This window comes from Cephus cinctus, unplaced genomic scaffold (assembly GCF_000341935.2).
Source record: "Cephus cinctus unplaced genomic scaffold, Ccin1 Ccin1_scaffold1310, whole genome shotgun sequence".
Taxonomy (NCBI): domain Eukaryota; kingdom Metazoa; phylum Arthropoda; class Insecta; order Hymenoptera; family Cephidae; genus Cephus; species Cephus cinctus.
This window is the reverse complement of record NW_014333737.1, coordinates 164,344-179,755: the sequence shown is the minus strand read 5'-3', so window position 1 is coordinate 179,755 and position 15,412 is coordinate 164,344. Positions and strand designations below refer to the sequence as shown.

At 46.8% G+C, this 15,412-nt stretch overlaps 1 protein-coding gene across 11 annotated transcripts in view; it reads left to right on the top strand.

The window, feature by feature from the left end:
* Window positions 1-15,412, top strand: part of LOC107272900 (lachesin) — a 105,902-nt gene that overhangs the window by 63,340 nt on the left and 27,150 nt on the right. The window lies entirely within an intron of this gene.

Here is a 15,412-nt window from a genome sequence, read left to right as displayed (position 1 = left end):
GCCGAAATACGCGCATTGAAAACCTGCAGCCGTTAAAAATATCGTATCGGAACAGGCAGTGTGGGAGTTGAGTGTAAAAAAAAATACTTTTTCACCTATTTTCAATTTTATCTACAATTGTTTTTTAACACTATTTTTTGCATTGTTATTGATCGACGGATAACCTATTGGATCCCGGCATAAAAAAGCACATTAAATTCATTCGGTTGGAAGATACAGTGTTTTCAATTGTCATCCAAATCCTTGTCTATTAGAAAGCGTATAAAATAAATCTTTATATCACTCTTCCAATGCAATGTTCGTAACGTTGATTGGTATACGCATCAATGGATATACTTAGAGCGAATTGATAGGCAGGTGTTTGTGCCGCATGGTGAGCACGTTAAAGCCTACGGGCAACTTTCCATTGGCCGAAATACGTGCCTGCGACCTATTTGGAGAGCGTAATATCCCGAGGGAGCATGAATTCACACCATGAAATCCGATGCCTAACACGTGTCGTGTGCGAATTTACACCAACTTTGCGGTAGCACTTGGTGTTCCTGTACAATGGTACCAACAGAAATTACGCCTAAGGGCCGACTTTAAGTTTCTTAGATAAAAAAAAAAACGAGGAATTACGTACAACATGGATATGTAACTTCGCAACTTTTATGAAATCTTTAAAATTTACTTAACGAGTATGTAAGGACGTATTACAATTTTTTTAAAAACTAATTGGACGGAATTTCGAAACCGAACCAGTGCCCGAATTCACAAATATAGAAATACTTGCGATCCATTACATAAGCAATATATCCAGAGGAGCGCTTGAAAATTTTCTTTAAAACTTCGTCTTGAGAAAGTAGACGAGGTCCCACCACGGCGTTCGCCAAGTTACATCATGATGTCATGACGTCATGACGTCATGACGTATGACGATAGTTTGTTACCCTCGTGACATCGTCATGGCGCACAGGAACCGGCTCGTAAAATATGATCCCAGGGAAAACCTAAACCAATTAAGGTCCCACCGTCTCATCTCAAAGTATAGCCGGTAAATTGGTATAGCGTTCTAGCAAGTGTATATATATATATAGGATTCAGAAATACAGGATAGTAAGGAATTGTCAAAATAAATATAACCAATATATATATATATATACATATATATAATATACACTAAAACTGCCGTAAATTATGCAATGTTCATTCGAAGAAAAAAAAAAGGAATAACGAGTGGACAACTAATTGAATGCGCAACCCTTAGCATAACAAATAAGCATCTATGCTTACTGAGCTTTGCGATTCTTCAAACTGCAAGGAGGGTTAGTAGGGTAAAGTTACATTTCCCTCTCTGTCCGTCTTGCCAGGATCAATCGTCTCCTTCACTCCTCGTCCCGAACCCTTCGCACCAGCCTCTGTCCTTGTCCTTACCTCCTCATCCACCTCCAGCGTCGCTTCCACTGACCTGGGAATAAAGCTAGGTAAAGTAAAGGGGCGAGTAGGATGCGCGGCGGCAGGATCACTGGCATTAATCCAGAATAGGCAAGAGCTAAGGGTACGAAGGAAGGATAATGCGCGCACGATAAAACTAAGCCGGGTAACGCCGGCATAAAAAGACCTGCTGGACGGTTGGCAGTGTTACCAAATTGCTGGAATATTTTGCCGGCAGGTCAAACCGCCAGCGCTGCCGGTTGACCACAGTCGAAAACCCTGCACCTGATGAACTTCCGGTTTAAGAGTATCTCCTACCCAACCCAGCGCATTCGCCCACCATCCGTAATTCTGCTAATATTTTTAGCAAGGGATCCGTTCAATTTTCTTACATCCCCTAAGCACGTTGCCCAAGTACGCTCAGGCCGCTGCTCCGTATCAGCGAAGATTAGAACGACGCCGAAGAAATCTGTCATCCCCACTGGATCGCAGGAATAATCAAAACGGCAGCTCGTCCTGTCACACAGCGCCAACGTGCCCTCATGTATATCGAACTTCCTGTTTATTCGTCCCTTACGCACACAGCCTCCACCCGGTACATAGGTACACGGGCGTGCAGTGTTAAACTTGCCTATAATCTGATTTGTCCTAACCCTGCTCTCTCGACGAAGGACAGCGTGCACCGAGATCGTGGCTGTTATAAAATCCGATAGTGTACGGGTTAAGGGTTAATTACACGCTACCTTGTAACGCCTTGGGGCCACGTTGAACTTTGGACACCGTTGATTTGTGGCAAGTCGCTTCCTCGAAATATATAGTTCCGAAGCCCGAAGCGAGTCGCACCAGCCTGAGCTCGAATTCGTCGCTCTCGTGCCGCGACGTCCCTGCGCCACCCCGGGACCTGAAGGAATACCTGCACCGTCTATAGTAATACCCATGGCCAAGCTGCTCGACCGAGAAACGATCGACTGAACAAATTTGATCGTGACCACGTATGGTGATCGCTAGATAAGACAGACACGGAATCTATGGTACGTACCCGACACGAGGATCAAGGATTTTAAGCGCATTCGAGTGAACGTGTACACAGCAGTGCATTCTTACATGCTCTGGTGACCTAACCGTAGAGATGCTGAGTTGCCACAGCATCCGGGTACGTGCGTTCCCAAAAGGACCACCGCGCTCCCATGAGCTTCAGCCGCCGCCTTCCAGTCTACGAGGATCGTTCGTGGATCTCATTTTTTTTTCCACTTTCCTACGTGGGAATAAGATTCGCCACTACGCCGGAAAGGGTATGGCCGCGGCAAGAGTTTTAATCAACGAGAACCAGTATCACGCTCCTCGTAAACCTAGCTGGCTTTAAGCATCCTTTCGGTTGGCATTACTTTAGTCTCTCTGGCGTACTGGCCAACCTGGTAGCTGCTCATACCGCAGATACTGATCCGGCGAGCTTATTACTCGTAGCACTCTTCGTTCGGTACTCTCATCCGGCGTAGAAACAAGTTACGTGAGCTCCGTGGCTTCCGGGTACGCGAATGTGTGGACAGGACGATTTGACGTCGTCCCCAGGACGATCCAATGGCCATTCCCCACTCTCAGCCGGCGTCGAAATGGAACAAGAGAACGCGGAAACAGATTTGTACATATGAGTCCAGGGGGGAGGGTGGAACAAGTGGGTGCGCGACAGTGCAATCTTCCGGCGGTGTCGCGTTTTCCGGCTGGGCGATTCCGCGCTGAGCTCGCTCGCCATTCTCCCGATCCCAATCCCCGTTTTCCCAGAGCGCTGCTGCTTTTCTCCCAAGTTTGCGCCCTCCTCGCCTACCTACGCCCAACCGTAGCACCGTTCCCCGTCAGCCAGACTTCCCCTGCCGGGCAGAGCGTGCAACCCCTAGGAAAGCCTCGTCAGCGGGAGTGTGCTGCCTTTAGCGGATTCCCACCGCAGACCCATGGAAGGGGTCTGGCGGGCGGCCGCGCGGATCCGCCGGACACTCCGACGCCGGACTAGGGGCTTATTGTCAACTCGGTCCAGGTTGCATCGTTCGTACAAAAAGCGAAATACCATCGTCAATTTACTCCTTCCTTTATCCGAGGTTCTCTCTTCTTTACGTATCTTTTTCCCTGTACTGCTCCACCCTGTTTTTCTTTTTCTTTCTTTTTTTCCCCCCCGTCGATTCAGGACTCCGGCAGACACGCACTCAGAACCCGGAGGCTGTTATTTGACTGGGTTCGGATCGATGAAATGACTCTTCTGGATGGGCCGACGTGGCGAAACGAGAAAGTGACGTCGATCACTTCGGTAGCCACACGCGAAAGGGACGCGAGAGATGTCGTGGATGTTGATGGTGCTAAATCGAAAAGCGTGAACTCGATTTCTGTTCCCTTTCACTTTTTTTTTTTTCTTTCTTTTTGTTCACCCAAACGCGCCAAAAGATAAGCGGCCATGTACGGAGTTTCGGTTTGCCAAAGACGAAACGTCCTTTTGTTTCGACGTCGCGGCGGCGGCGACTGCCGCGCGAAAGAACTCGCGTATTTCATTCGGAGTCTCGTCCGACGTCGTTTCACCGCGCAAACATGCGCCACGTATAATCCGCATCTAGCACCGAATTATAGTGCACATCTGCGCGCCGCTGCGGAATGCAGATAAAGCTCACGGCAGGATTACGAGTTACCGTCGACGCCCGAGACAAACTGTTACTCCTATTGTCGAATTTTATCTTTTACCCTACGAATCATCGGCGACTATGGCCAAAGGAAAGATCTTTGTTTTCTCGTGGACGCGATTAAAATTTATTATACCCTCTTCTATCGTCCTCGTGAATGTTTTACGAGCCTGATTAAGCCACGTGGGTCTTTCCCCGATTTGACGCTCGGACGAGAGCTGCCTTAAGGCCATTTTCTCTCTCCCTTCTCTCTTTCGCCTTCCTCACTTTCCTCTCCTTCGTTGTCGTATTAACTTTCCGCTTTCCTGCGTACAGCCAACCCAGCTGAACTTACGTTTATTTCTCTCTCGCAGAATAATGAAAGCCGTTTCTGTAGGTTAACCATTCTCTCTCTCTCTCTCTCCCTCTTCCTCCCCATCCACCTACCGGAGAACAGAGACGTCTTCGGCGTTCTTTTGTCAAGTTCCTCGCTATAACCGACCCGTTTCTCTCCACGTCGAACAAAGGCTGCGCGATTTACCCGCTTGCGAGAAGCAGACAGCGATGAGGATAGTATTATACAGCATACACTGTGTATTGTGCTTATACCACACTTGGGCTCCACGAGAACAGTCGAATCTCAACCGCATGAAAATATTTGTTTCCATGGCGCAGAGTTGAGCCAACTCGAGAATTGCCCGGAGAGGCGGGCGAACGTCGTTACATGGAACTTTCATGAAACCCCAAGGCACGACCACTCGCCCGTATTTTCAACCTGAAAATCATACGCGAATTTTTCACCCATCCAAGGCCATTACGACGCGATGACCCTTCCACGAAATTCCAAGGTTCTCGTGCACAACTCGATTTCCCACCTCGCTTTATTATATCGGACTTTATCGCCAAATAGAAATTGTACTGCTCCAGGACTTTCCCGCTGCCCTCCACCAGTTCACAGTGCATCCGATCGATAAAGGATTTCTCAATTCCCCGTTGACAATGGACTTTGTAAAAGTCAGACTTCCGGCGTCCCTCGGATCTAGGATTACACCAGGCGTTAACCTTAGGTCGAATCCTGCTTAAATCACGAGCTCCGAGCACGAGCCCTCTTATCCAATTTCCATCGAAGGCGACGCCGGTGGACACGCGAATCCTCGCAAACCCCCCGTTCTCCGTTTTCAACAAGGTATTAGCCTAAGAAAGAAAAAAAAATGGTACCAACTTACTAAACGAAACTCCTCGCCAATTACGAGCATCCAGAACGTTAAAGTGTTCGCGAAAGTTGAAGAGGATTTCCACCGAGTCCCATCATTAACGTAACGTCATTCCAAATAAATTGCAAGACATCGAAGGGCTCTTGCACTCTTCGAGGACTTCGAGAAATACGTGATCCGAATACGGTTACAAGGTCCTTGCGCCGCTGTCATCGCCCTCGTCGCCATCCTGACAAAGTAAACCAGAATAGATCCCGTCACTGTATCGTAAATGCCACGGAGTAAAGAAACGGAGCGCAATCTCTTACTCGCAAAAAACTTCATTCCCAAGTCTACGACCGAGTGCTCCTCTCTCCCTTCGTCTTACGGGATCGTCGTACCATCGCGAAGCCGTCCAAGACTGGCTGGCACCGAAACGACCGTCGGCCAAATTTCTAATGGAAGACAAGAGGTCGAGCTGCGCGATATCGATTAACGAGTAGTTTACTCCTCTCACGGCCAGACCAGAAAGACAAGATTTACCGAGTAATTAAAACCTCACGAGGATTTGCCTGTTTCGCCCGCTTGGCAAATGCTCGTGTGTTGTCCAGGGACAATTCGGAAAAAAAAAAAAAAAAAAATTAAAACCAAAACCATACATCCCTTCTATTCTGGCAGTATTTCGATTCCGCTACTTCACGTTCTACCGACCCCCTCCCTCCCCCGCCCGCCCCTACTCCACCCACCTACCCACGAATCGTACCAACCTACAAAATTTGCATAGTCACACGGGACTTGGTACCAATCGCATTTTCATTGCGCGACACAATACCTGCTCGCCGCGTCTCTATATATTTTCCACGTTCTCTCGCGCCATTTTTGACTCGACTACCGATAAGCCATTCGACGGTTAATCGTTCGAAAAATGTGAAATTGCCTGTTAACCGCTGCTATGAATGCGGTTAAGCGGGTGCCGTTGTTCAAGATCCCATTTGAGCGGCCGTGTCAATATAAATGTAAATGTCATTGGGAGTTGCACGAGCGCATACATTTCAAGGTCTCTGGAGGACGATTGCTCGCTGAGAATATTGCAGATGGTTGTACGGGACATTTCCACAATTGAATTGCCATCCCGATTCGAATCTATATATGGGCATAGGTATAGGCACACGTGTACAGAGATGGAAGTGGTTGGTGCCAAACGTTATTCCGTTCGGTCCTCATTAACGATTAATTAGCACCGCGCAACAAAGGCTGCGGAACAGTCCAGTTCAAAAGTATCCGTACCGAGGTGACGTTGTCGAACGTCGTCACTTTTAGTAGAATCGCATTCCGCGCAGATGGAGCCACTGCGGGCGTTTGTGTTACTCGACAATTTCCTGCAGTGCGCGTTACGTGTTACGCTGCACGGCTGGCGCTGGAAAAAAAAATATTGATTCCATATATCAGAGCACGACGGGAACTTAATCTCGTAGCTTCGTCTGCCTTTTTGACGCACGTACGATGACGTATTTTTGCATTCCTTCCTAATGACTCGTGCGCCTTTCGTCTGCATAAGTTTGCATATAAAAACAGCGGTAACTAGACTTTCGCGTGCGTACAAACGATAACGTGGCTTGCGCAGTCTGGACTCCCTGTATTCACTTTGTACTACTTGTTGCGAAGTATGAATAATTAGAATAATGGATCACAGGCTGTTAATTGCGCCCTCAATCATTCCCGGTGAAATATTAGCTTGTCCGCTGCAATAATTTGCACTCGAGAATGCTTCAAGATTATTGATACATTTGTTTCTTTTCAAATGCTTCGCTCTAAACCAGAGCGCGAGTGTTACTGCCCTTCTGGAGCTCTTATTTGAATACGCACTGCATTATGTCTTTGTAAAAGTTAATCAGCCCTCTTATCAGTACGTGGTCCTAATATCATCGTTAAAGGTCTACGAGCCGTGCTCTAATTGAGGACCAGAGGTTTTCATCCCAATTATAAGTAAAAAAAACATCCCCGGTCGTAAGTCTGAGGTTAAAAGGCCCGTAACAAAAGAAAGATATGGGAAACGGGGTCACGCGATAAGAAAGACACAAAATATAAGAAAGATCGACCAGTCAAGATTCGCTGCACAAAAGTTCGGTCGGACCTAAGGGGGACTCAAGGTCACCGTGCGACTGGCCCGGAGAGACAACTTGGTGCAATCTGGCGTCTGACCGACTGAGCAAGGTCAGAGGTTGAGATGGCAGAGCAACCTCTCACATATAATTTGTCATAAATTTGGAATCACCATTTTCCACCCAATAACCGATCATTCACCTCTCGCTGGAAAATCCTTACTGAACTTGCTGATATCGACGGTGAATCTAGTTTTCCAGGGTGATCTGCCCCTCCCCCGACCACCCCCACTGTATCCTCATGATTTTCGTTCGCTCCATTCTCTTTGCCATTGATATTTCCCGAAGATACAGCACACTTCTATATTCCCGGATATAGACGAAATTCCCCGATCGTCGTTACAGCCACGAATCATTTCACCCGAAAGTTTCGACCAATCCGGCGCAACACGGCACGAAGGGAAGTCAGCGGGAGCGCATTATTAGACGGTAGTATTCAATTTCTGTTTACCTGGAGCAGTAATGAAAGCTCACCATTATTAGACGCTTCGATGTAAATTTAAATGCAGATGAGAGATTGCGCCACAGCCGTCCGCATTACCGATTCTCATCAGCGTCATCCGCTTTCTCGTTTCATCCCTTAGTCAAATCCAACGTTATTTACTCGGCAAGCCTGTGCCGGCTCTATGCTTCGCAAAAAGTTATTCCCGCCAATGGCAAAACACTTATGTATAATGTATATAACCCGCCATTAACGAAGGTAAGAAGGAGTTATTCTTCCCACTGGGTTTATTTAAATCCCTGAAAAATGCCAAGTACCGGTTCGAGAGCGAATGGACGGGGGTTGAGTGTATAGTAGGTTCCCTTGATAGGCAGGAGGGAGGGAGGGAGGGGGGGGAACGAATGGAAGAAAATTTCCGGGGATTTAAAAGTCCATTTTTGAAACGCGCGCCCGCTTCAACCCCTTGCACGTTAAGAGCACAGTCGGGAAACCCAACGTTTTAATTTAAAAACTTGGTGCGCACTGCATTCGTGTTAAGTTTTCATTTGCGAGAAACGCAAGCCAGAAACGGTTGCCAGAAGTGGAATACCGTCGTAAGGGAGTTGAGCGGATAAGAGGGCAGAGCAGTGGCAACAGCAACAGCAACAGCAACAGCAACAGCAGCAGCCAGCAGCCAGCAGCTCTCCTCTAGGCTTGAGGCTTGCATGTGCGGACTCGGAACTCGCGATTCTCGGATACGAAGTTTCTACTTGGGAAAGTTACAAACTTATCCCCTCTGTTGCTCCGTACTTAGTGAAACTCGGTTACTTTGATCCATATTTTATTTAGTCTCCTGCCCCTCCCGCGTTCCACTCAACAAAAAAGTGACACAAAAAAATAGTACGCGAGAAGAAGTGAATAGGAGTAAAACGATGAAAACGTTTTTACGCCTTAGCAAGGACTATATTTAATTTACCGTGTAATTGCCACTCTCTTGGTACTGCTACCAACTTCCGTCAAAAGTTCGGTTGCTCCTCGCGTCTTGCTATTTTAGCCGATTTTAACTTTGGCATATTTTATCTAATTATGGAATCCGATCGATTTGCCGGGGGCAGTACTTTCAATAAGCAATCCGCGCTGCCAGTGACGAGCGTTTCCCTGGTTACTACTCAAATAAGTAAGGCATGAGTTGAAAATAAAAAATCTATATGTACTGTATCAAATATTCAATCTGTCAAGTTATTCATCGGTAATAATAAAAAGGAAGAAATATCATTGGGAAACTTAATGCGCGTATATACGCATATTAGTTATACGTATTGTAACGTGATTCTTTTCCTTAACTCGACACCGATAGCAAAGCATCCGAGAACGAACTACCTTCGAGAAGCAACCTACGTTACCTTCGGCCGTCCACCCGTCATTCGTGCATCCGCAAGCCAGGCGGCCGCCAGCCAATTCTTTTTTCACCGGGAAATGACGAGCCGGTATGAACTGGGAGTTGGGGTGGAACAGGCCCAACTCCACCAAACGAGAACTCTGACGGAACCTATCAGAGGCGATAGCTTACACCAGAAATCAAGAACGTTATCTGTATCGGTAACCGGAGCCGCCTTGGGAATGTGATTCGAAAAATCACGTTACAATATATATATTCGCAACTTCTACGTTACTCTTATCCATTTATTCCCTGACACAAATATGGATTCTAATACATCTGCAACTTTTTTTCGATATAAATTGTTCACGTTTCACCTACTTGCCCTGCACCGTTCTATTATCGAACAGTCTGTGCGACGTGGAACATGGATGATGCATATAGAGGAGATGAAGTTGGCACGTTTGGAATTGCATCGATTTCGAAGCAAATTACAGATATGGGAAATTACTGAAAATGTATGATCGGTGACCACAATTATTAGCTGGCGTTAGTACGTGGTTGTAAGCAAATTGGCAGGAAGATTAAAAAAGAAAATGACGATCGAACGCCGGTTTTTGTTGCATTCGTCCGTTATTTACAGAGCTGCGAATAAAGTGAAATTCTCAAGGGGAATTTATGAAATGTCAAAGAATTATGTTTGTCTCTTGCAAAAAAAGATAAACCTCGTCATACCGCCGTAGAGTGATTATTGTCATATAAGGAATATTAACGTAGATATTTAAAGCTCGAGAAAATTCTTTGAGTCTTGTTGTCAATTTCACGGTCAAATGGGACCGGACAAATTTCAATTTTTACCTATCCTCCTTCCAGTCGTCCCTTTAAACCAAATCGAGAGCGTTCCTTAACGAATCGGTACGTAACTTCTGGAGATCCTCCACGGCCGCTTCCCCAGGGCATCGGGCGACAGCTGGACACCACATCCTTAACTCGGGCAGGAGGTTCCTCTCCTGCCCTTAACCGTGTCACAACTATCTTCGCCCGCTCTACAGCCCTTTGTCCATCTCCAGCGGGGCGCCGGTATCTCACCCGGGCTTCTGCCGGTCCGTGCAGACGTCTCCGCCGTGTCCTCTCCTGCACCAGGCAACTCGGTACGTCGAGACTATCTCCCCACGGCAGATTCGAGCACCTCGACCTCAACTAAACAATAACGGAATCTTACGAGAGCCTTGACATAACTGTACGAATCAACCCGAGAGCGTAGTTTCTGAGCAGGGTGGCGACCGGAAGGGAACCAGAAATCGAGAACGTTATCTGTATCGGTAACCGAAGCCGCCTTGGGACTGTGATTCGAAAAATCACGTCACAGTAGATAGGTAAAAATTGAAATTTGTCCGGTCCCATTTGACCGTGAAATTGACAACAAGACTCAAAGAATTTTCTCGAGCTTTAAATATCTACGTTAATATTCCTTATATGACAATAATCACTCTACGGCGGTATGACGAGGTTTATCTTTTTTTGCAAGAGACAAACATAATTCTTTGACATTTCATAAATTCCCCTTGAGAATTTCACTTTATTCGCAGCTCTGTAAATAACGGACGAATGCAACAAAAACCGGCGTTCGATCGTCATTTTCTTTTTTAATCTTCCTGCCAATTTGCTTACAACCACGTACTAACGCCAGCTAATAATTGTGGTCACCGATCATACATTTTCAGTAATTTCCCATATCTGTAATTTGCTTCGAAATCGATGCAATTCCAAACGTGCCAACTTCATCTCCTCTATATGCATCATCCATGTTCCACGTCGCACAGACTGTTCGATAATAGAACGGTGCAGGGCAAGTAGGTGAAACGTGAACAATTTATATCGAAAAAAAGTTGCAGATGTATTAGAATCCATATTTGTGTCAGGGAATAAATGGATAAGAGTAACGTAGAAGTTGCGAATATATATATTGTAACGTGATTTTTCGAATCACATTCCCAAGGCGGCTCCGGTTACCGATACAGATAACGTTCTTGATTTCTGGTTCCCGTCCGGTCGCCACCCTGCTCAGAAGCTACGCTCTCGGGTTGATTCGTACAGTTATGTCAAGGCTCTCGTAAGATTCCGTTATTGTTTAGTTGAGGTCGAGGTGCTCGAATCTGCCGTGGGGAGATAGTCTCGACGTACCGAGTTGCCTGGTGCAGGAGAGGACACGGCGGAGACGTCTGCACGGACCGGCAGAAGCCCGGGTGAGATACCGGCGCCCCGCTGGAGATGGACAAAGGGCTGTAGAGCGGGCGAAGATAGTTGTGACACGGTTAAGGGCAGGAGAGGAACCTCCTGCCCGAGTTAAGGATGTGGTGTCCAGCTGTCGCCCGATGCCCTGGGGAAGCGGCCGTGGAGGATCTCCAGAAGTTACGTACCGATTCGTTAAGGAACGCTCTCGATTTGGTTTAAAGGGACGACTGGAAGGAGATGGAAGAGTTATCGGTTATAAGGCTCTCGACCAATCAGAATGATTAGTTCTCGGATTTGGCAATTGGCTATTGTCAAAGCAGTCTGTCCCGGGGCACCGACCGACGTGTCACGGGCTGCCTCGCGCTCCCGTGCTGTCTGTTGATAGTTTTTCTTGCCGTGTTTCGCTACGGTATAGCAAGTTCTCGATTCGTGCAGTTCTCGCGTTGTTCTCGCGATCTCCAGGCAATTCTATGAATTCCTGTGAGTCTTCCGGAGGTGTAGTGCTGTGCCTTAGTGCAGTGTCCACCAGAGTGTCCTTTGGATGCAGTTCTCGGCCTCCACGGATCAGCTGCACCAGCTCCGGTGAGTGCTCCGAATTAATTATTTGGTGAAGGGATTTCGATTTTACAGCTCCGATTCGTTCTGCTACGTTCTCGATTCGTCGCTCTCTGTCTCTCGCACTATTTGCCGGACTCTTACTCCGACCCTGTCTAGCTCGACCTAGCAGCCTGAGTGGCCGTGCATTTCCGTAACCGTCCGCTCCCATTTGTGCATCCAGTTGCGTTTGTTGATTTTACGCGACCCCAAAAATCGACAGGATCGGTTAAGCTATCGCCTCGTCTGATAGGTTCCGTCAGAGTTCTCGTTTTGGTGGAGTTGGGCCTGTTCCACCCCAACTCCCAGTTCATACCGGCTCGTCATTTCCCGGTGAAAAAAGAATTGGCTGGCGGCCGCCTGGCTTGCGGATGCACGAATGACGGGTGGACGGCCGAAGGTAACGTAGGTTGCTTCTCGAAGGTAGTTCGTTCTCGGATGCTTTGCTATCGGTGTCGAGTTAAGGAAAAGAGTTACGTTACAATATATATTGTAAATATATATATATATATCAGGCAAGATATAAGGCGAGGAAGGTCGTACGTATACCGATAACGATATATCGATAGTCGAAAACAGCTAGGCCACGAAAAGTTAAAGGATTACCTTAGGATTAAGGTAGCGATCGGACGTGTCGTAAGGCGCAAGCACGAAATCGAGAAAGTAAAAGCCCCCGAAATCCTGCGATTCCGAAATCAAAACATCGCGTAGGTTGGGAATTGCGCGTAGCTGAAACGTTCGATGTTGGTTGAGAAGAAAAAAAAGGGCTCAGCGAGCATATCGACGTCAAACGACTGGGACAGAACGGGAGGAAAGGGAGGGAAAGGTACTCTGGCAAAAGTAGAAATTTCATTTCGATAGGCGGAAGCGTGGGTGGAGTAGAGCGGCGGGGGGGGGGCACCCTACAACCATATAAGGCCCCTTCTTCGCTGTCTAAGAGCTTAGCGTTACTCGTAAAAAGCTGATTCGATAGTTGACGCGAACGTGCCAAGTATTCGCCCCTAAAAAGAAACGAAAGTCCTTATTACACATGAAAGAAAACGCGCGAACAGTGGGTTCTCAGAGTATGAATATCTAAATACGAAAAATCCAATGTCTACAGCTACTTACAGCACAGACTCTCGATTCCTCCGACGGACCATAAATATAGGTATACGATGTTACTTTCCCAGGAGCTACGGTATATACATGTCAGATAATAAATAAAAGATTCTCTTTTTCCGTTGTCTTCCTCTTGCTAACGAAACAGAGGGCAAACTCTCCACCCGTTGAATTTTTATCGTCATGGAATTTTCCCCTGGTACTTACGGCGTACCACTTGCATTAGTTAAGAGCCTATCGGAAAAATAGCGACAGACCGGAACGAACCAACTTGGGTAAAACACTCCTCTGGGTGTATGAAGCTATATTAGGAGTAGTAGCTACTACATAGGTACAAGCCAGGATGAGGAGAGAGACAGAGGGAGGAGATAGAGAGAGAGACAGTTACGTGCACAGTATGTATACATAACCAAGAGAGTTTGAACCCCTCGAGAATTTAATGCGGTAGTGAACTATTAAATGGAATGAAGCAAATAATGTATAAAGATAAAAAATCAGCCGTTTCGTACGACGTAATTGGTATTTAGCAGGGTCAGGTCTCAATCTGGCTCGAGGATAAATTTATCCAACGAGGCACGAATTAACCCCATTTTCAGGCTCCGCTCGATCCCGTCGAAGAATTTATCAAACCAGTCTCGAGCAGCTTCCGAGCGAAGCACGAATCATGCGATTCTCATTGTGTATCGGCGTGTTCCTTTTCTATAAGCGTCTCTGCCATTTTCGCGGGTAATCTCTCGAGAAGTCTTTGCCCTCGAAAACATCCGATGCTTTTGATAGATAGAGCCAGGAGAAGAAACATCCCCCTAAAAATAACCTTAACCCGCGTCTATTCAACCGTAAAGATAAATTGACATAAGGTCCGCGAGCCTTATGGTTTGGCAAAAAAAAAAAGAGACACGAAAACTGACATGGATCTACGTTGTTATACCGAGCAGCCCCCTCTTTACTGTACATGCGTATGTATATAGATCGACTCAAAATTCCATCGACAATCGTAAATACATTCGTTATATAAAATCCGCGTATCCCTTGATTACATAATTTTATCCGCATTTCCTGTAATAATTTCCTGGCTATATTTTGACGAGTCTGCGGCATGAATAAACTTATCTTCCTAATATCACGAAGATACGTAGCACGTAGCCCCTTCGGTGTACCGACTTACCTACATGGAATGGCGATGGGACATCTTCCCTTTTTCTCAGCCGTAAGTGCATGCCGAGAGAGAGAGAGAGAGAGAGAGAGAGAGAGAGAGAGAGAGAGAGAGAGAGAGAATGACACAGAGAAGGGAATTGTCGTGGATAGCGCAATTCCACTAGTGGTTCGCGGTAGGAAAATATTCGCGTTCCAACAATAGAACTTTTCTTAATAGTGTACTCTGTACGGGACTGGCTCGAATATAACTTAGAGCCTGAAGCGACCAATAGAACTCAGTTAGGAAGTTCTAGCGTACCTGAAAAATTGAAAGCACAGTACGGAATACAAAGGCACCCTCGGAGATGCAGACTGGTCTGCAGGGGATATGGGGGACGTCCGTGGCATTTGTCGCTCTGGTCACGTGTGTGTCTGTCTACCTGTCTCTAGTTGCTACGTATGTACGTCGGTCGGTCCATCCGACTGTGCGACAGTCTGCCCACCATTCTATCCGTGTCCGAGCGTCTCTCCTTACTCTCCTCTTAAGGTTGGCTCAGCCTCTTTTTTTTAGGGGGCGAGAGGAATGCCAAAGCGGTTACCCTGGGATCCTGTCACGGGGGCGCCTTTCTGTCAGTCGACCTAAATTGCGAGCAGTGGATACGTACCGAACACGTGCAGACAGCCGTCTCCGGTTTAACAGACTGTCGGAGCATCGTTTTCGAAATTCCCGCTGAATTATTAAAACCGGTTATTCTGGCACGGCCTGTTCGCCGGTGAACTGGCTCGTCCGTATAAGCCTCTAAGGAGTCTAGGGAGCCGACTATAGGTGATGAAATGGCGTGCCGAGATTCGCGTGTTTCACGGAAATATTATTACGGACGCTCCCTAATTGCACGTTATTTCTTTTTTTTTTTTCTTTTTTTTTTTTTTTTACATGGAAAACACTAAACGCTTTAGTCTGATTTTATCAATTTCCTCAGCCCCCTCTCTTCCGTCCGGTTAGCTGCCACGCAGATTAATTGTTTGCGAATAAATGCCCCTCTGAGCTTTACCGAGGAATCGACGTCACTGCGTTCGGGGAACTTTTCAAGTTTACGGCTCGTAGCCATAGACACCTATATATATCATTTTCCTACGTC